Source organism: Eucalyptus grandis, chromosome 11 (genome assembly GCF_016545825.1).
Source record: "Eucalyptus grandis isolate ANBG69807.140 chromosome 11, ASM1654582v1, whole genome shotgun sequence".
In the NCBI taxonomy this organism is placed as follows: Eukaryota; Viridiplantae; Streptophyta; class Magnoliopsida; order Myrtales; family Myrtaceae; genus Eucalyptus; species Eucalyptus grandis.
The window spans coordinates 4,655,895-4,677,055 of record NC_052622.1 but is presented as its reverse complement, the minus strand read 5'-3'; the positions used below and the strand labels follow the sequence as shown (position 1 = coordinate 4,677,055).

Below are 21,161 nucleotides of genomic sequence, written 5' to 3'. Positions count from 1 at the left end.
ATTTGATAGGGATAATTTACTTTGCGCAAAAAAAGTGGTTCAAAGGTAAGAAAACAAGAAGAATTGACAGACTTGCTTTTTGGAAGCTCTCGTGAATCATGCTTTCTCACTTTTAGATATAAGTAGTCACAAGACTCTTGCCGTGTCTTATGTTGCGTTCCCTTTGCGCTAAGAAAAAGATGACATTGAAAGAATCATATAAGTGCATTCTTGACACTTGCTAGAAATGTTGAAAAAGCAACTATACTTTATGTACAAAGTACATGTTGTAAATTGATCAAAAAATGGGACATATATATGTTCCTATTAGCACATAACCGAACTATTACCTTATTCGAACAGGCTCATACAATTAATAAATCCTAATCGATACATTCTAAGAAACTTTTAACATTTACCATACGAAATTATACTGATCTATATTGGCTATTCACTAAAATAGTAGTTGGAGACTCTTTTGGGTTTTGAGCATCATTTTTGTTAGAGTTATTTAGGAAAATTAGGATGGTTTTTGTATCTTTCAAGATTATGTAAATATCCTCTATGATTTTACGTATCTTAATTGATATGTTATCTTGTTTCGTCTTTCATAAAACCTACAAAAAGGCTAATAATCCTCATTATGAATATATCAAAATATATAGAAAATTCCTTATTTCTCTCTTTCGCATTTTTCTTAACTTTTTTTTATGCTTTGAGGCACGGTGGCCTGAGTGGCAAATCTGTTTCGAATATGATAAGTGTGTTGTTGTTGGCATTATATTGATTTGCTGAATTTCATCTCGAATTATGGGTGTTCATAACGATAGACCATTTGCATCTCTAATTACAGTGGCTAAAGCGCTTTAGCAGAATATGGCGAAGAAGCTGCAGACTGAAACGGCTGCTCGCGTCGACGCTGATACGGTGGCAAAAAGCGCTGTTGAGGAATTCAGCCAGTCGGTTCGTTTTCAGGAACTCTTGTATGAGATTTTTCTGACAAAGCCACAGACCAGATGATTGCAATGACGGTGAAGATGTGCTTTTTGTTATCTTCTTTTTCTGTTTTTCTTTTCTTTTTAAAATACATTTTCTGTATTACCCTTTATTCTTTTCTTTTTCAAGTTGGGTGTTATGGATGGCTGATAGTTTGGAAATTAGAATACTTCCTTATAAAGTGCTGGAGTTGAGCCAGCGCAGGATTTCATAGATACATAAAAACAAAAAAATTACTAGATTGAAGAGAGTTATCGTTTTGAGTGAAACAAACTTGGGGGTCCTCGGGTGGTTCATGAAATTTAATGGTTAACTCTATTTTACGAAATCGTGCTTGTTTTTACATATGTAAATTGATATTTTATAAACTCTTGGGTCAGATCAATATAGCATTATTGCCCCCATCATTGCTCTCCCCGGTCGATTGTAGTTGGGTGCAATCCCAACAATTTACGAAGAGAACCCATCCGAAAAGACGATTTCCATCGGAGCTGATTCTAATGCAAATTCTATCCCCCTTGGTTTCCTGCTCTCCTTAGGCAGCAATAGAAAAGGGGAATTATTACGAGACTCGTTTCAGAAAATCCTTAACAAGTTCCAAGAACACGAGTATCATCTCAAGATTGAGTTTCCACAAAACGGCACCAAAACTTTGATGCACAACTTAAGAATCACCGAATCAACCAAAACTCTGCTGCATAAATCAATCTGCATCACGGAATTCAGGTTAAGGCCAGATCGCCCATCGGTACTCGAATTAGTTCCCACAAGAGGGAATTGAGGATCTTAATTGCACAAGAAGAGCAAGATTAGATAGTGAGGGAGGTTTCATCTTATATAGGCGTTCCCCTTAGTGAGTTGTCAAGTCGTGGTTGATAGATTGCAGCTTTGGGTGACGAATGGCAATGTAGATGCACAAACGTCCATTAGTAAAGACACTTGGTACTCCAGCAATATATAGTATTCTCCAGTGGTAAAATTGATTTAAGGATTGATGCACGATAGACTTTTAGTAAGTGGAGGCACAACTGTGTCTCTTGACTAGACAAGATTTAAGTATGTCTAATCTAAAGACACTTGGTATTCTAGAATATAGTATCGCGGCACCACTATGTCTGTTTTCCATTTTTTTTTTAAATTCTTTTCTTTCTCTCTCTCTCCTTTTTTTCCTTCCCTTCTTCCTATAGCTAGTCGCCAAGCCTCAACGACCAATTAAAGGCGAGGGCCGACGAGGTCGACTAGCAAGGCTGACTAGCAAGGCCAACCTCACCTAGCCAAATATGGCGAGGTTAACTTTGCCTAGCAACAACGAGGCGGAGCCATGCCAGGAGCGGGCAAGGCTCACTTCACTAGTGGCTAGCAAAGGTGAGCTTCAGACAGAAAGGTTGATCTCGCCCGTCCTGGCCTTTGATCAATTGCCAAGACCCAACAACTGACTAGAGGAACAAGGGAGGACAAAGAATAGAAAAAAAATAATAAAAAAAAAAATATTTAAATATTATTAAAATTGTTTACGTTAGCACCGAACACATCACTTAGGACGATCGGTGTATATATAATGTTACCTAAAAGTTAGAATTTATTACATGAATAATAATACGAAGAAAGAGATAACTCGATACAACTGTCTTCGTTTACATCTTTGCAATTCACATCTTTCCCATTGAATGCATTATATTGGAATTTACCTTCAGCAAACTGACATGGATTTTGATATGCTTTTTTTTCTAAAGAAAAAGTTTGAGCATAAAATTAAATATGAGATTAAATTCTCTATTAGTAGATATTCGCAATTTTTATTTTTGTGGGAAAATTTCAAATATAGATCTAAAGTGTAAATATTTTCTTTTAAAAAAATCTAGATTGATCCTTGTTTTAAATAAAGTCATGAGGTAACTAATTTAATCTCAAATAATGATTTGAAATCACTCTCTTGTTAAATGTTGGAATGGCAACTGTTTCCAAAGACTAAAACAGGGGTATATATATATATTTAAGTTGACTTTACTCTAGATCGTCATCTTGAAGAACAATTGCTAAACAAATTTCGTCCAAAATTTTCCCGCCCTCAGGTCTGTCCCGCCTATAACGAATCGCTTCTCACCCCTTTCAAGTTCTTCCTTGGAAGCTCCATCCTCCTCAGCTGGATGAAGAAGCGTTCGATTACATCTAAGGAGCTTAAAAAGGCTAGGATTCTTCGCCTCTACTTCTGATTCTTCGGGTTTGCTCGATTCACTCGATTGGAAATGGAGGGTCGACAGTGTAGGTGTGGAAGTAGGGCAATTTGTTGGCGAGGTAGTTTTCACACATGTCCAAAAACCGGCGCAAGTTTTCTGATTTGTTAGAATTTCGTGCGCCTTCTTTCTTTGTTGATTGTGGATCCCTTGTGGGAATGATGGCTTCTCTCAAAGAACTCACGCTTAATGATACTGGAACAGAGGACCTACTTGATTCGGTGCGGTCATTGAGGAAACTCGAATTGTTGAGTATCATGAAGTGCGTCTCCCCGACTGAACTTCCTGAATTTGTTGGTGACCTAATATTTCGAGGTGCTTCTCACTACCATGATCCATTATGATATCGCAGAGCTTCCAGAATTGATAGGAAAATTGGAAAACATCGTCTTCATGAGGCTTAACAAATTTAAGGAGCTCGAGTCTCTTCCGCCTCTTCCATTGAGTTTGGTAGAGGTTAATATTGCAGACTGCATGGCAACGGAGACGGTCTCTGATCTGTCTGAATTGGAGAACTTGGAGGAGCTGAACATGGTGAATTGCGAGAAAGTGGGGGATGTTCCAGGACTCCAGAGCTTGAAATCCTTGAGAAGGCTATACCTGACTGGATGCCACTAGCGTTCTTCGGTAGTTAAGACGATAATTTCTAAGGCTCTCTCTCTCTCTCAAAGAGAACAAAAGAATGCATCCACATGTCCGAAACCTCTGGAAAAGGAAAATTTTATGCGTCAAAACCTCATTGCACGAAAAAGTGGAGAATCATGCCATGCGGGTATAGCAGTCAATTGTAAATTGTAATGCTCGTTTATATAGCAGTCATGACAGTTTGATATTTTGCAGGTTTCTTTGAGGAATTTATGCGTTCCCAGTCTGCGAGGGAGTGAAACTCCAGATTCACCAAATCAAGAGGAAGTGAGCTATGCGGTCCACAAAAACCCTGTTCACAGAGGTGTAATCTTCTTCATCACCAGCGACTTTCCCAGAATATTTGAGAGATCATATTCTCACAATTGTGGATAATCCAGGCAAAGATACTTAAAATGAACACACCTATCTCCAGCACTGCTTTGCCCTAGAAGGGAGTTTCGAAATTGGACGAAGATCAGGTTCACTCATGCCAGTTCTCAGATTTCTACCCGTTGCTTTCCAAGTTGAAAGAGAAGGGCACAAAATTCAGGTGGCAAAGCAGAACCCACCGTTTATTGCTGGAATTCAGCTGAAGTAACGTGGGGCACATTCGATTTTCCAGAGAAACGATGACTTTGATGGAGATAAGCAGCAACAAGATGATGGCTAATGGTCTTTATCGAAAAAGCTTGCCCAGTTTTTAAATCTCTGTAGTTGTCGCTTCAATTTGGTCTATAGTAAGCCCCTGGAAAATAGAAGCAGAAAAGATTGAAGAGAAGGGAACAGGCTTGTGCCTATCAATTGAAATTTGATTCCTGGAAACGAAATCTGAATATACCAGAAGCTCCCTTGTAAACTTGTAATGACATGAACTAGAGGATCCTGAGCTCTTGTTCAGTTGTTTCAAACTCTGTTATTACCCAGAGTGCTCCATTCTATACATATCCACCTTTATTCTATTGCAAAGTGTGAGCAGTTCTTTCTCAAATGGCTTTTCATGCTGATGGATGTATAGAACTCGCTCTTTCTCAATGGTACTATCGAATATTCCCCTTAATACAAGCACAAAGACAGAACTCCGGGAAAGGAGAAATCAAAACCAGGCATAATTTGTTAACTGAACATGTGAGAGCCAAAAGATGATTGAAAATGCTAACAACAGTATAGCTAATGGCTTTCCAACAATTCTAACAGCAAGCATTTGGCCAAGTGATTGTTAATAATCATCATTATCACCTCATCATAAAATAGCAAGTGGTTGGCCAAGCAACCATCATCAACTATCATTAAACACTTGGATTTCATTAAACTTGAATATTTACATTAAAAAAAAAACGGAAATGAGTTTACAAAAAAATTAAACCGCCACCGATCACATCCATTTGTCACTACTGCAGTTTTTGAATGAGCAGTTACCAAAAGTAGGACTACCAACCATGACTTCCACCACTGCAGTTGTATGCCAAACACCACAAGCAGCTCGAACAGTGCGAAGCCCTTTCAAGGGATCCACTTCCTTGGGTATTGATACACTTTTCCAATCTCCATGGCCCAGAACACCGGAGGCGCCATCACTGGAAGCAAGTAACTAGCCAGCAGAAGTGACAACTACAGCATGCCAAATTCAACAGGAGAGGGATGAGACATCACATATACACCTTCCAAGGGTCCACTCGCTCTTTTTGATACCCAGTGGCTCACTTCATTCCCATGCCCAAGAAGACCAAAACTATAAGCTCCATCACCCCCGAGTGTATAAATCACCAGAACATGTATGATACTCGCTTCATATATGTATTGCTGAGAGCATCTATTAGCTTTCGATGCAAGACATAAGAGTCCAGCCATGCCCCAGTCTCTCACCCCATCTCTCCCCTACGAAAAGCTATCTCCTTGCTTGGACTTTAAAGCAGCATGTCATCCACCACAAGCAATATTCTGGACATCAAGTCCGACTGCAGACTCCAAGTCCTTAAAAAGCGAGGAACCCATTTCTACTCCAACATTAGCTCGCAGTCCATGAAGCCCATCACCAAGAACACCATCACCTGTGCCTTCTTCCCCCCCAAATAGAAACTTCCACCATAGCAACACCTTCATCCTGACCAGAACAAACACCCGAAACTAAACTCATTCACAATCCCACACCATCGCCCTCCCTCCATGCCCACACTGTCCACCCTCCAATCCAATCGAGTGAATCGAACGAACCAAGAAGAACCAGGAGTAGAATCAAAAAATCCTAGACTCTTTAAACTCTGTCCCGACCTACTTTGCCTAAAGAACGGCCTATGACCCATGATTAGGCGTAGACTCTTCCAAGCTCATACCTCACGTGACGTTGGGGTATTTTTAAGAATTTTGCAAAAAGGAATCGCCACTAGCCTATTGGGGTCGGCGAAAAACCAAGTGAATAGTATCCTACACTTTCTACGCAAAATCTAGGTCAGGGACTTGATTATACTAATTAACCAATTAGTGCCCTTTCGATATCTAATTTTGTTCATTTTAGAAAAAATGATTTTTTTCAAGTAGTTTGAATTGATTTTATACCTATCCACTAACATGCGAGGTGATTATGCGAGTACACAACCATTAAAATAACAATTAACAATCAAGGAAAATGTTTAAATAAATTGCATGGGAGAGCAAATATTTAACATTAAGGAAAAGATAAATGCCAATCTTAATTGGATTAAAGGGATCAAAACAGTAAAAGTATGCAAACAAGGGTAATTATCTATGAGAACAATTGAAACCCTAAGGTAAAATCCTAAGGGTTTACTCAATCTTTTAGCATAATTTTAGAGTTAAGAAACTTCTAATTTTTGAGAAAATAGCTCATCAAGTCTTTTTGTAAAAATTTTCAAAAGAAAATTTGAATTTCCTGACATTTTTCAATTTTCAATTTTTTTATTTTTCTAATTTTTATCATTTTTTATTTTTTTATTTTTTATTAAAAAACTGGAATTTTCAATATTTTCTAAAAACAATTTCAATTTTTAATGTTTTCTTAAAGTTATTGACCTTTCCGAAAATTTTGAATTTATATTTTTTTTCCGATTTTTTTAATTTTAAATTTTAAATTTTAAATTTTTTAATTATTTTTTTCGTTTGTCCTTTCCTCTTTTGTCCTATTCACTGCAGTCTCCCGCCCTTTTCAGCGACTCCTATTCCCGAAGCCACTTCTTCTTCTTTTTTTCCTTTTTTTTTTATTTCTTTTCTTTTCTTTTATTTTCCTTTTATTTTTCTTTTGCCTTTTGGAATTCTTCTTCTTCGTGCGTTCTCTGCACGCCGGACGCTACTTCTATGCCTTCCCCCAAACTTCACCCAGACAGCAAAACCAGCATAGCAACTAGCGACCCTTCCACCGCCGAACCGCCAATATCTATCGGTTGTCCACTCCGACCGGCGACGACCACCATCAGCCACAAACGCCGGCGGCCAAACCATTTTCGAGCACAAAAAACCCCTTCGGCTCAAGAATACACAATTGCTCCACGAAAATCGTATGAAATCGCAATGGAAACATAAAAGGCAGGCACGGTCCGACGTATATAAGAGCAAGCACGAACCAAACCGAGATTCAACATGGTTGCTTCGCAGTTCTCTCTGGGACATTTTGTCAAACACGAGGTACGCTACTATAACGAGGGGTTTTGGGCTCAACGAAGCTCGAACCATAACGGGATCTTCGACACACGACAAACAAGACATCAGAAACAAAAAGTAAGGCGATGCAGGCCGGAGCTCGCGTGAACTGAACGGCCACGAGCCTCGGTCTGGTATACCCGAGAAAGAGAGCACACACAAAGACCCAGGGGACTTACCTGATTCGGGTGGGCCGCGGTGGCGGACGGCGGCTCTCGGGCGGACGACTGACGATGGCGAAGCTTTCCTTCGAGATCTCTCTCTCCCTTCGAGTCGTCCTCTCCTCTCTCGCTCTCCCTCCCTCCCTCTCGGTTTCTCTCTGGTTCCTCTCGGCTCACATTAAGAGTATAACACAAGATATGGGTCTTTGATAGAAACAGAGGAAAGAAGAAAGAAGACTTCAAGAACGAGAGGAAAGGAAGAAGGTGAAAGTGAGTTCGGTAGCGGCAATAAGAAAGCTGATAAAAACGGAGAAGTTAACAACAAAGATTACAGAATTCGTGAAATTGATTTACCTTTGAGAAATCGGTTTCAATTTTCAATTTGTAAAGTCAAACTCTTTCTTTAATTCGATTAGTTTGTTAGTACTTGTTAAGCTAGTTAGTTTTCATTCGGTTTAGAGCATTTCAGCGGATATAAAAGCTGATAAGAGAAAGGCAAGAGTATGTACTTTCTTATTCATTGAAACAGGCACTCGGTTGAATAATAGACGATTTTTACTCTCGAATCATCTTTCCTTCTTGCTTCCATTCATTGTTCTGTTCATCAAAATCCTTCATGGTATCGGAGCAGTCTTCCCGAGTATGAATCCACCTTCTTCTCAATGAAAAGATGATGAATCTACAGCGAGATTGAAGCTTCATCGATTGCTGTCTTCTGGTGTTGATGGTGAGCATCTTCACGAGAGTATGAATCCACCTTCTTCTCAATGAAAAGATGATGAATCTACAGCGGATTGAAGCTTCATCGATTGCTGTCTTCTGGTGTTGATGGTGGTATGTACTCGTCATTTGAGGATCTGGAAATCGGTTTTCAATACTAAAGAAGAACAATGAGTTGTTTCTTCTTCTAAATCAAGTTCTTATCATCATTGGTAATAGAATCACAACTCTGTTCTCTGTTATGCAAAATCAGTAGGGGATTAGTTTCAGTAATAAAGAATCCTCAAGAATCTGAATGTGAAAATGGCAGCAAGGGTGCAGAAGTATCCATTCCCTATTCATGTTAACATCTCAAACTTTGTTACCATCAAATTAGCCGAAGAAAATTTTCTTCTTTGGCAAGCTCAGTTTCATAGGTTTTTAAGAAGTCAAGATCTGTTCGGTTTTGTTAGTGGAGAAAGTCCACCACCTGCCAAATCATTGCAAATTGAAGGAGAAGAACAGTACTGAAATTATAAACCCTGATTACAATGATTGGATTAAGACAGATCAACTTGTGTCGTCATGGATTAGTGGTGCTGTCTTAGAGAACATACTTAGCCTAATAATTGGTTTAGATCTTTGCGTTTGAAGTTTGCGAGACACTACTTAACCGATTCACACAAAAGTCTGTGGCCAGAGAATTTGAGTTAAGAGGGAAGTTGCAAGGATGTCAGAAACGTGATCGAGCTTTGGCTATATATCTTAGGGAATACAAGTCTATCTGTGATCAACTCAAGGCCATAGGGAAACCTATTGATGAAATAACAAAATTGTTTGGAGTTTTGGAAGGTTTAGGTCAGTATGAAAGTTTTAAGACCACAATATATTGCTTAAAACCACAACCTGAATATGATGAGGTGATATCACATTTGGAGAGATTTGAAGCAAGATTACGAACTACTCGTCAAATCGGTTCGGTCTAATCTAGCCTATTATGGCCAAAGGAAAACTGAACTTCTACAAAGAGAAGTTTTTGACGAGAACCAGCACAAATGTCGGTTTTGGAGAACCAAGAGGATATATTCGTGGAGGCAGGAGTTATGGAAGAGGACGTCCATTTAATAATCGATATCGCAGCTATGGATATTCTGGTAGAAGTATAAGCTACAGACAGAATAATCCAAGTTATGATCAAGGGGAACAACAGTTCAAGCAATTCAACACTATCCCTGGCATTGGTTCTGGTCAAGGTTTTAGACCGTATGCTGGTTCCACACAAAGAAATCCAGATATCAAGACATATCCCTCTAACTCATCAAATCCAAACCCTTCATAAAAATCTGCGGGAAAATAGAGTGACGAAAACACTCGATTAGAGTGTCGAGATCGCAAACGTCCTGGACATGATGCTCTTCCTTTGTTGGTATAGATTCGACAACTCTTATCAAGGCGAGGAAATACCAACAGCACTAGCAGAAATGCATCTTGAAGAACCAGTGGCAATGAATGGTATCCGGACACCGGCGCAACAGCTTCACATCACCGCTAATGCTGGTATTCTTCACAATTCCTCTAAACACATTGGTAATGATACTATTATGATTGGTAATGGCTTATGCTTACCTATTACTCATATTGGTGATGCCTTCCTACCTACTATAGTGGATACTTTACCTTTGAATGATGTGTTAATTGTTCCAGAAATTAAGAAAAATCTTCTGTTAGTCTCAAAATTAACTGATGATTATCCTTGCTCATTTGTCTTTGACAAAATCGGTGTATATATAAAGGATCACTCATCCAGCAGAATCAAGATGCTCGGAAGGAAAGTTAATGGACTCTACCGAGTAGACCCGCGTGTTACAGAAGTCCTCTTTACTCAAAAACACAGGACAGTTGGAGAAGATGTGTGGCACCAACGTTTAGCCCACACAAACTTGAAGGTCTTGGAGTACATGAAGAATCAGCAGTTCATTCACTTTTGCAATACAAAGCTGCGCCTATATGCGGGAGTTGTAAAATAGCTAAAACCTTTGCTTTACCCTTCCCATTATCGAGACTCGTAGCTTCTAGACCCTTAGAACAGATTCATTGTGACATCTCGGGACCTTCTCCGAGTTAATTCATTTCAGCACTTCAAGTATTATGTGATTTTTGTGGACAACTTCTCTCGATTTAGCTGGCTTTATCCGCTGAAACTAAAGTCAGATTTCTATAATGTCTTTCTCATGTTTCGAAGTTAGTAGAAAATCGGTTTGATTGTAGAATCAAGGTCTTCCAATGTGATGGTGGAGGAGAATTCATCAGCCACAAATTCAAGTCTCATCTACAGAATTGTGGAATTCAACAACGTCTGTCCTGTCCTTACACACTTGAACAGAATGGCATATCCGAAAGAAAACATCGACACATTATTGAGATTGGTCTGGCTATGCTTTATCATGCAAGACTTCCTTTAAAGTTTTGGGTTGATGCATTTATAACAGCAAACTACTTGGTTAATCTACTTCCCACTCCAAAGTTACAAATGAAGTCGCCCTACACTATGCTATATCAGCAACAACCAAGTTATGATCATCTCAGGATCTTTGGGTGTGCATGCTATCCATGTCTCAGACCCTATGCACAAAACAAGTTTGATCCAAGATCTCTTACTTGTGTATTCTTAGGTTACAGTGATCGCCATAAGGGATATCGGTGTCTTATTCCCACCACTTTGGTCATATATACATTAGTCGCCATGTTGTATTTGATGAAAGTTTCTTTCCATTCACTCGAAACCGACGGCGACTATCCTCATCATACAAAACTATATCAACGTGGACAAAGGAAGCTCAATTCTTCAACTCTCCAAATGAAGAAGGCAAACAATCCACATTATACGAACATACAAACCATTTACGAACAACAACATCATCACCGCAGCTCACTTACGGGACTCTCCTAGTTCGAATCACATTCAGCCTTGTCTTCATCTCCATTGCCCATAACATCTGCTGATTCTTTAAATTCAGCATCCTCCTCAACCTCTTCTTTGGATCATTTGTCTCGAACTAACTCTGTTAATCGGGAGCTCCTATCTCCACCACCGAATCACCCGGTGATCCTACATTGCTCGAACTTCTTCTTCCCCAATTATCTCATCACACATATCATCTACTCATCCTATGCAAACTAGATCCAAATCGGCATTGTAAAGATCAATCCTCGATATGCCCGCTTAGCTGAATATCAAGTGCCTCTGAGCCACGCTCACTTAAATCTGCACTAGCGAGATCAAGGCTGTATAGAGCCATGAAAGATGAAATGGATGCATTAGATGAAAATCAGACTTGGATACTAGTTCCTCGCACTAGCCAGATGAATGTTATTGGCTGCAAGTGGGTATACAAGACAAAACTTGCACCAAATGGCAGTCTTGATCGTCTAAAGGCTCGGTTAGTAGCCAAGGGCTTTCATCAGGAAGAAGGAGTGGATTTTACAGAAACATTTAGCCCTGTTGTCAAGCATGCCACTATCCGTGTTGTGCTCTCGGTTGCAATAGTACGAGTGGCGAGATCCATCAACTTGATGTGAAAAATGCATTTCTTCATGGCAACTTGAATGAAACAGTCTATATGCGGCGACCTCGGCTTTGTTCATCCACACAAATCTCGGCATGTCTGTCTTCTTAAGAAGTCCCTTTATGGGCTTCGCCAAGCACCACATGCCTGGTTCGATAAGTTCAGCAACTTCCTCCTTGAAGTTGGTTTCTTAAATAGTACCACGATCCATCTCTCTTTATATTGAGAAATGGCCAAGAGATAGTCCTGCTGCTATTATATGTGGACGACATTATCTTGGCCCAGCGGCTCGGACACATTACTACATAGTACGATTCGGTCTCTCGGTCTTCACTTTCATATGAAAGATCTTGGCCATCTTCACTACTTCTTAGGAATTGAAGCAAAACGTACCACTACAGAATTGTTTTTGTGTCAAACTAAATATGCTCTTGACCTACTCAAACGAGCACACATGGTCGACTATAAACCAATCTCCACTCCCTTGTCCACCAACCGGTTATCCTCAAAACCGATCACACCCTTCTCTCCAATCCAGTTGAATATCGAAGTTTAGTTGGTGGATTACAATATTTGACTATAACACGTCATGATCTTGCTTTTGCCACAAATCTATTATGCCAGAAAATGCAACAGCCTACTGTAGGCGATCTTCATCGATTCAAAAGGGTCCTTCGGTATGTTAAAGGCACAATTCATCTTGGCCTCTTCATTCGTTCCCACGGCTCTATGCATTTATATGGCTTCTCGATGCGGGCGGGCTGGGCGTTGTGTAGAGACCAGGACGATCAACAAGCGGTTCTTGTACCTTTCTTGGATCAAATCTCATTTCATGGGCAGCTAAGAAACAATCTCACGTCTCTCGCTCCTCCACGAAGCCGAATATAGAGCACTTGCCTCGGCTACTGTGTTCTAACTTGGATTAGTTTTGTTCTCCGTGATATTGGCCAACCTTTGCATTCTCCAACTCTTCTCTTACGTGACAATCGATCTGCTATCTCACTCACAGACAAATCTTGTTCTCCATGCTCGCACCAAACATATTGAAGTCGACTTCCACTTTGTCCGTGAGAAAGTTTCTTCTAGTTCTCTTCGAGTTCAATATGTTCCGAGCAAATGTCAACTTGCTGACATTTTCACTAAAGCCTTAACACGGCTCACACATTCTACTCTACGGATCAAATTGGGTATCGGTATACTACCTCCTACCAATTTGAGGGGGGATGTTAAGAGTATAACACAAGATATGGGTGCTGATAGAAACAGAGGAAAGAAGAAAGAAGACTTCAAGAATAGAGGAAAGGAAGAAGGTGAAAGTGAGTTCGTAGCAGCAATAAGAAAGCTGATAAAAACAGAAGTTAACAACGAGATTATAGAATTCGTGAAATTGATTTACCTTTGAGAAATCGGTTTTCAATTTTCAATTTGTAAAGTCAAACTCTGTTCTTTAATTCAATTAGTTTGTTAGTACTGTTAAGCTAGTTAGTTTTCATTCAGTTTAGAGCATTTCAGCAGATATAAAAGCTGATAAGAGAAAGGCAAGAGTATGTACTTTCTTATTCATTGAAACAGAGCACTCAGTTGAATAATAGACGATTTTTACTCTCTGAATCATCTTTCCTTCTTGCTTCCATTCATTGTTCTATTCATCAAAATCCTTCAAGCTCCTCCTCAGCTCTCTCGGTTTCTCACAGTTGCAGAAGAAGGGCGTCGGGGAGCCGGATTCCGTGCACGGTCGAGCCTCTCTTTGGCTCTCCACCCTCTCTCAAGTACTTCTCTCGCTCTAGCTCTCACTCTCGAGCACCTCTCTCGCTCAAGCTCTCTCCGTCTCTTCGGCCCCCTTCTCTGCTCTCTCTCCGTTCTCTCCCACCGTGCTTCTGTTCTCACCCTTTTTTTGTTCTTCCCGTTCTGCTTTTTCCTTGCCCGATGCCCCCCTCTGCCGAGAAAATATTGGGTGGTCCGGGAGCTCCACGTCAGCGTGGTCCCCGGCCACTCACGAGGTGCCATGTGGAGGGATGGGCCCATTTGGTGTCTTCTGCGTCTTCTGCCTTCTTCCCCTCTCTCTCTCCCTCTTCCTAGCTTGCCGAGCCCTCTCTCCTCCTCCTAGCCTGCATACTCTCTCTCCTGTCGAGCATTTATTGCGGTTTAAGCTTTTGTCTTTCCTTCTCAAACGAAGGAAAGAGAAGCTCCGTTCGTTCCTCTGTCCCTCTCCATTTTTTTCCTTTCGAAAATTTGAATCTGAAAATCTCTCTCTCCGCGCTCGTTTCTGCTCCGCCGTGCATCAAGCGGCCGTTCTCCTGCCGTCGCCGACGAACCACATTACGGCCGCCCCAACCCCGGTGCTCGCTCGCTTCTCTCTTCGGGCTCGTTGCTGCTCCGTCGTGTTCGTTCCGGCGTTCCCGGGATCGCAGATGCAGCACGCGGAGGAGAAGCAGGCCTCTTCGAGCTCCCCTCAACGTCGGCGAGCATCGCCCACCGAGCGAGACCCCCACACACCGGAAGGCTCGGAGGCGAGGTTGCTGGAGAAGAAAGGTTGAGCCCCTCCGCCTCCGCTGGTTGCTTCCATCGCTCCCCACCCTGACGCCGACGCCGCCGACGCTCCTCCGCCTCCCTCTCGCGACGTCCGCTCTGCTCTCTCTTTCCCCCTCCGCGAAGTCGTGCCTCTCTTCCAGCGAAACGCGACGCCGACGGCCCTCCACCTCCGCCTCCGCCGGTTCACTCCGTCGCCCTCGACTCCGACGCCGCCTCCTCCCCTGAACCCGACTCTGACGCCGACGCCCCTCCGCCTCCCTCTTGCGACCTCTAGTCCGAAGAAAAGCCGACTAGAGGTCGTGAGAGAAGGCAAACAAGCTCAAGTGGGAAATGTCGCTGGAAATCATTCCAGACGCCAACCGAGTGCCTGTCAATGCCAAGATACCAGCTGAGCTCTACAGTTTGACTAAAGGTACCACAGATTATGCGTGGTTTACGAAAAGGTTAGCATTGATGACTTTTCTTCGGTCAAGAGAGCAAAATTTTGGTAATAGCAATTTACTGAAGCAAAAATTTGGAATGCTGCACCGACTCATTGCAGCTTAGATTTGGGAGTCCGTGATCTGCCAATGCGAAAAGACATAAAGCCAATTCTCCGCGTAGCCAGTCTCGGTCATGCAAATGCTTGCATTTGTAAATGGAGAGTTCATCGGTAAGCAATCTCACTCTTAGAATAACAACTGACTTATTAGGCACTCAAAACAGAGAATGGCAACCGCTAGCCAATTATTAAGCAAATTAATAGAGCGTGTTGATGATATTGTTCAGGATCTGCCCATGGCAGTCACGTCGACAAGAGCTTTGTCCTGCAAAAGCCTATCGACTTGAAGCCTGGAGTGAACCATATTTCTCTGTTGGGTTCAACAGTGGGTCTCCCGGTAAGAAGCTCTAATCGATTCCATTTGTGCTTTTTCCTCTAACTCGAGAACTAGGCTGATGAATCTTGCCCAGTCGTGTAGGACAGCGGAGCCTACATGGAGCACCGATATGCAGGGCCTCGTCTAGTGATGATCCTAGGTTTGAACACCGGGACACTGGATTTGACACTTAATGGCTGGGGTCATCAGGTACAGATAGATGACTCGAGAAAGGAACATTGGCTGTGGCCGAAAGTAGACAAACCATCCTGTTTTCGTAAATAATATTGATCAAAATGAAATTGGATTTGTGATGCAGGTGGGCTTGGATGGAGAGAAGGTCCGAGTGTACACACAGTCAGGGTCGTACCGAGTGCAATGGATGGAAGCTACTAAGGGAGTTGGGCGTGCTCTTACATGGTACAAGGTAAGGCATAAATGATCTCTCTTTAACAACATACCATGATATGGCATCCTGAATTTTCGCACTTCAGGTCATCGTGAGATTGGAATTTACTAGTAAAATGCAGAGAATATGACAATAGATCCAACATTAGCATCCCATCAACACTTGGCTAGTTTCTGAATTCCTGAGGAGAGGCCCCATGAGAATTCAGTGTAAATTTGACTAGCTACATCTTTTCGAATCGTCTGAAAACTCGATTGTCATGTATAAGACTGTCTAAATGCAATCGCCTACTGATCATTGCTTTTGCAGACATACTTCGATGCTCCAGAAGGAGATCAACCCGTCGCCATTCGCTTGCCTCAAATGACCAAGGGAATGGTTTGGGTCAATGGCAAGAGCATTGGCCAATACTGGTACACTTACCTTTCCCCGAACTCAGTCGGAGTAAGTACCTGCAAAAGTTCACCCAAGAAAGATACCGCCAAGTAAAATGTAACGCAATTTTGATTTATCCGGTTTTCCCTTCGCTTTATCAGGTACCATATCCCAAGATCCTTCATAAACTCAACCGACAATCTACTCGTTGTGCTGGACGAAGACGGAGGCAACCCTGAATCAATAGAGATCCTCAGTGTCGACAGGGACACGATCTGCAGTTACATCACCGAGAACCATCCCCCCAGTGTGAAGTCATGGGCAAGAAAGAACAGCCACTTCCGCACGGTCTTGGACGAAGTGAAAACAGCAGCACACCTGAAATGCGCCAACCACAAGAAGATTGTGGCCATCGAGTTTGCGAGCTTTGGCGACCCTTACGGCATCTGCGGGAACTTCAACTACGGAAAGTGCACATCACCCATTTCCAAGGACGTCGTCGAGAAACATTGCCTGGGAAAAACTAGCTGCACGGTTCCGATTGAGCAAGGGCTCTTCGACAAGGGCAATGATGGCTGTCCCGGTATAATGAAGACATTAGCTATCCAGGCCAAGTGCTCCCACTAGAAGCACAGGGTGGCCTATAATTTTCCTCTACAGATGGTTTTAAAAGCATTACTTAGCTAACATTTGTAATTCTTCACGACACATGAATAAAATTTTCATCCTCTACAGGGTGACCTTCCTTCAAAGGCCTACCATCTACGATGAACTTATGAACCCTATGCTGACAATATCCTAATGCGAACATGTTCAAGCACAACACCACAAAGTCCCTTTAAAGACTAGGTCTTCTGGCTCATCGGAGGGGTTACGAGCAGCTTATTCTCTTCATTACCATGAAAGCATCTCGGAAAAGAACAGTCGGCACAAGGATCAAACTCATCCACAGTACATTTTTTGAACATGAATTGGCAAAACATCCAACATAATTAGCACGGATGGTTCCACCAAACTAGATATTCTTTCTGCATTAGAAACCACAAATGCAGACGCCACACATCCACGAGCAAACCAATTGAACGAAATCGCTTCCATTCGATTATGCAATAATAGAATAAACATCGAAAGTAGGTATAGAAGAGGATAAAGCTATTTTTGTCGTTTCTTACTCCCTTCAAATCCATCTTTTATGACATACATGTATGATAGTTAAATAGAGCAAGTTGAAATGGAAAGGGGGCAAAAACAAATGGGCACTATTTATTTACACGCTCTAGTAGGCTGCAAGGGTAGGCTTCAAATTCTCTCATTACAGCTCCGGGCTTCCTGAATAAAATCCAATCAAAATCTGAAAGAAGAAGATGCAAAGGCTTAGCAACAGTTGTCAAGAAAAACAGAAGCTGCCAACAAACCAAGACTGCAAAACCTTACATGGGAGACATTTGGATTGCCTATATTTAGGACAAAAAATGATGCCATTTCTTGGGAAATCTGCAGAACATGATGCTACTTCCAACACCAAGATCATCAAAGACCAGATATTGACCCCATCTTCTAATTTACACAGACCTTTTTGTTAGTCTTAAAATCTCACGATAAATCAAAAGATCCTTGCCCTTCATTGATAGCGTAAAGCAATTTCTTGTACGTAATCTCCTGTTTAAGTTGCAGCAAATAGTTAGCGATAGATGCAAATGACTAATGACAGTGAACAGACAGAATAATGAACTTCTACAATTATATATGGTACCTTTGAAGAATATGGGGGAAGTTTTAAGTAATTAGCACAAGTCATCACGCTTGGCAAGTCGTCATCTGCCGACTCTGAAGGACCAGTTCCATTAGTTGGTACAGTACTGGCAGTAGAAGAATGCTGCACAAATGAGAACAAAATTATTACGGCTTGAATTACTTTGGTGATCCACAACTAAATCAGCACATGCAGCTAGATCTTCATAAAAATGAGTGATCGAAAAAGCATGCACATAAAATTCCAAATGACACTGTATCCACATGAGCTAGGAGCCTAATTACACCAAATGCTACAGTGTACTTGTAAATCCATATCTGATGCTACTTGGCAAGTTCACGAAGTAATGCAAAGATCAAGAGTGCCCCTTCGATATGGATCCATGTTATCTAATCATTTCATACCTTCCGCACAATTGTCAGCTTTGGATTCAGTACAGCCAGACCACCTGGAGGAAGTCTTGGAGCCCCGGTAACAAACTGGCAGAAGGCCCGCTGCTGCTCAGGTGTGAACTATCCCATGATCTCAAGTAACTATTGTTAAAAAAAAAAAAAAAAAAAATCTGTGAGCTTTTAAGAAGCCAATAACCACAACCAAAACAGAGCTCCAGATCTACTGAAGAAACACACATATAAAATTGCTGGGCTCTTAGCAGTGTAGCCATGATCAAATTTTATGTGCTCCGCAAGTGTCTCTTCCTGGGAAAATTTCTATGGACAACTAAAATACATTTGCCGAGTGTCTGGTAAAGCTTGATGACAATGCCAATGCCAAATTTACCTCCCACATCTCTCTACAGCCACAGGGTAGATAGTCCAGTGCATGTGGAGTAAATATTTGTAGAGATGAGATGTCAAAAACCTGACCAACATATACCGCAAATCAGGTACAATTCTAAAGCGAGAAAAGAGAATCACGCTCACCATTATATTTTTAGTTTTAAAGCATGAGTTAACTGAGCTGCCATGCAAGAATAAAGCCATGACAGAATCATCAAATCAAGATGTTTGGTATAACTGCACAATACTTTATGCCATTCTTATCAAAGCTGTATGGCCTAAAGCCCTCTTGTTTTCATATCACACATTTTTTTAATAGAGGATTATCCCTTTCAGGCAACAAAGTTGGCGAAGTTATCACAATGGTTTCATAGCACACGAACTTATTTCATCAAAGACCATGAAGGCACTTAACCTGATTGAACCCTGCTCTGAATGCCTCCCATCTGTCGAGCAATTCCCGTTTTGACAGTCGCATCAACCACCAAGGATAAGAATTCCTCCAGGTTATTTATGTCAACCTGAAAAATAACAAGGAAATAAATTCCAAATAAAAAACAAAAGCTCTAGACGCAATTAGTAATGTAAGTCACAAAGCCATACAGTTTCGTCCCCTGACTTCAGGACATAGTTCGGATAACCAGGAAGTATAAAATCGAAACAGAGATCTTCAATTCAGGCCCCGCGAAAATGTAAATCAGCAATTGCATCACGATTGTCGTCACTGCTTGATTCCAGAAATCGTTTATGGCAAACAAGAGCATGCAACTCTTCCTATACCTTCCCAACCTCGGCATCAAAAGAGATGATATCATGCAAATCAAGCTCCTGGATCAAATGAAGTAGAGTTATATCACTTTATGCAAAATGCAGCTTTCACAAAAGAGATCATGAGGAAGGTGCCTACTTGTCCAAGCACAAGCTTATAGAACGTTGGAGACATTGGCAGGTCCAAAAGCCGTCCATCTTGAAGAGCTTTAGCCATTACATGTCCCACCAACCGGAAATACTCAACTACCTTGGAGAACTTACTGCTATTGGAAACATCAGCATTTGGAGGCCAAGGGCGAGGGAACAAGAAGAAAAGGGGACTAGAGGTCGCGAGAGGGAGGCGGAGGGGCGTTGGCGTCAGAGTCGGGTTCAGGGGAGGAGGCGGCGTCGGAGTCGAGGGCGACGGAGTGAACCGGCGGAGGCGGAGGTGGAGGGCCGTCGGCGTTGCGTTTCGCTGGAAGAGAGGCACGACCGCGAGAGAGAGAGAGAGCAAAGCGGACGTCGCGAGAGGGAGGCGGAGGAGCGTCGGCGGCGTCGGCGTCAGGGTGGGGGGCGATGGAAGCAACCAGCGGAGGCGGAGGGGCTCAACCTTTCTTCTCCAGCAACCTCGCCTCCGAGCCTTCCGGTGTGTGGGGGTCTCGCTCGGCGGGCGACGCTCGCCGACGTTGAGGGGAGCTCGAAGAGGCCTGCTTCTCCTCCGTGTGCTGCATCTGCGATCCCGGGAACGCCGGAACGAACACGACAGAGCAGCAACGAGCCCGAAGAGAGAAGCGAGCGAGCACCGGAGTTGGGGCAGCCGTAATGTGGTTCGTCGACGACGGCGGGAGAATGGCCGCTTGATGCATGGCGGAGCAGAAACGAGCGCGGAGAGAGATTTTCAAATTCAAATTTTCGAAAGGAAAAAATGGAGAGGGACAGAGGAGAGAAAATATTGGGTACGTCTTATGTAGACAGCCTGGCAAACAAGAAGGCGGTGGGAGCGCGACACGTGTCCTCGTGAGACCCATAAGGTCGGGCGCCATCTTCCTCTCCTCGATCTCGACTCGGCGCTTCTTTCTCTCTCTCTCTCTCTCTCTTCCAAATAACTCGGCTGTTGGCTCGGCTCGGCTCGACTCGGTTGGCGTAAGAAAGGACGGGTAATAAATGCGCAACACTCCCGCTTAAATTTTCTCTCTCTTGCTTGAATTTTTTGATTTTGTCTCTCTTTCGTGGAAGAGCGAGACGGAGCGAGCTGCACTTATTTCCTCCGTTTCCTTCTCGGCGCATCCCACCCCCTCCGCCTCCGCCTCTCAAAAAGCCTCGCCGATCATCTACCTCGTCACGTCGCCTCCTCCAAGAGCCCCGCCGTGTCGCAACTGGTTTCTCAAACCTTCGCCTCCAAGCTGTTTCCAACGTGGAGATCGAGGTTTGTGCTGCGTGGTCTCTCGGCAACTCACGGGCCTCCCGTCCGGTGCCTCCCTCCGACGAACTCGTCATCAACTCCGACTCCGAGCCGCCGCCGCGCCGATGGCGTCCTCCGTCTCTGGTATCTACTCGTCCTCCCCCTCCCTCGGGCCGAAGACGTCGCCCGCCTCCGCCGCGAAGCCGTCGGCCTCCCGGCGGAGGGAGGCGGCCTCGGTCTCGTTCCGGCGGCGCCCGGGCTCCCGTCGTCGGCCGGGTGTTGTCCTGTCGGCCGCTGCCCGATCGGTCGCGAGGGGGATCTCGGTGGACCTAGGTAGGGCCGACGGCGTGGCGAAGAAGGAGAGCGCGGGCTAGAGGGCCGGGAGGATTTG

The 21,161-nt window shown here is 42.9% G+C and overlaps 1 long non-coding RNA gene and 1 pseudogene across 3 annotated transcripts; one reads left to right on the top strand and one right to left on the bottom strand.

Annotated features, from left to right (window-relative positions):
* The first annotated feature begins 11,644 nt into the window (after positions 1–11,644).
* On the top strand, positions 11,645–16,858 carry LOC120289595 (annotated as a pseudogene).
* Positions 16,859–17,164: 306 nt separating this feature from the next.
* LOC120289624 lies at positions 17,165–19,848 on the bottom strand. Of its 3 annotated transcripts, XR_005547723.1 has the most exons (7): positions 19,526–19,848; positions 19,222–19,446; positions 19,034–19,139; positions 18,620–18,700; positions 18,244–18,372; positions 17,659–17,962; positions 17,165–17,437 (listed from the first exon to the last, which is right to left on the bottom strand). It is a non-coding gene; the product is annotated as an uncharacterized LOC120289624 (long non-coding RNA). The 3 variants fall into 3 exon arrangements; XR_005547722.1 differs by lacking the exon at positions 17,165–17,437 and having other exon boundaries at positions 17,533–17,962; positions 18,469–18,700; XR_005547721.1 differs by lacking the exon at positions 17,165–17,437 and having other exon boundaries at positions 17,533–17,962.
* Positions 19,849–21,161: the final 1,313 nt, after the last annotated feature.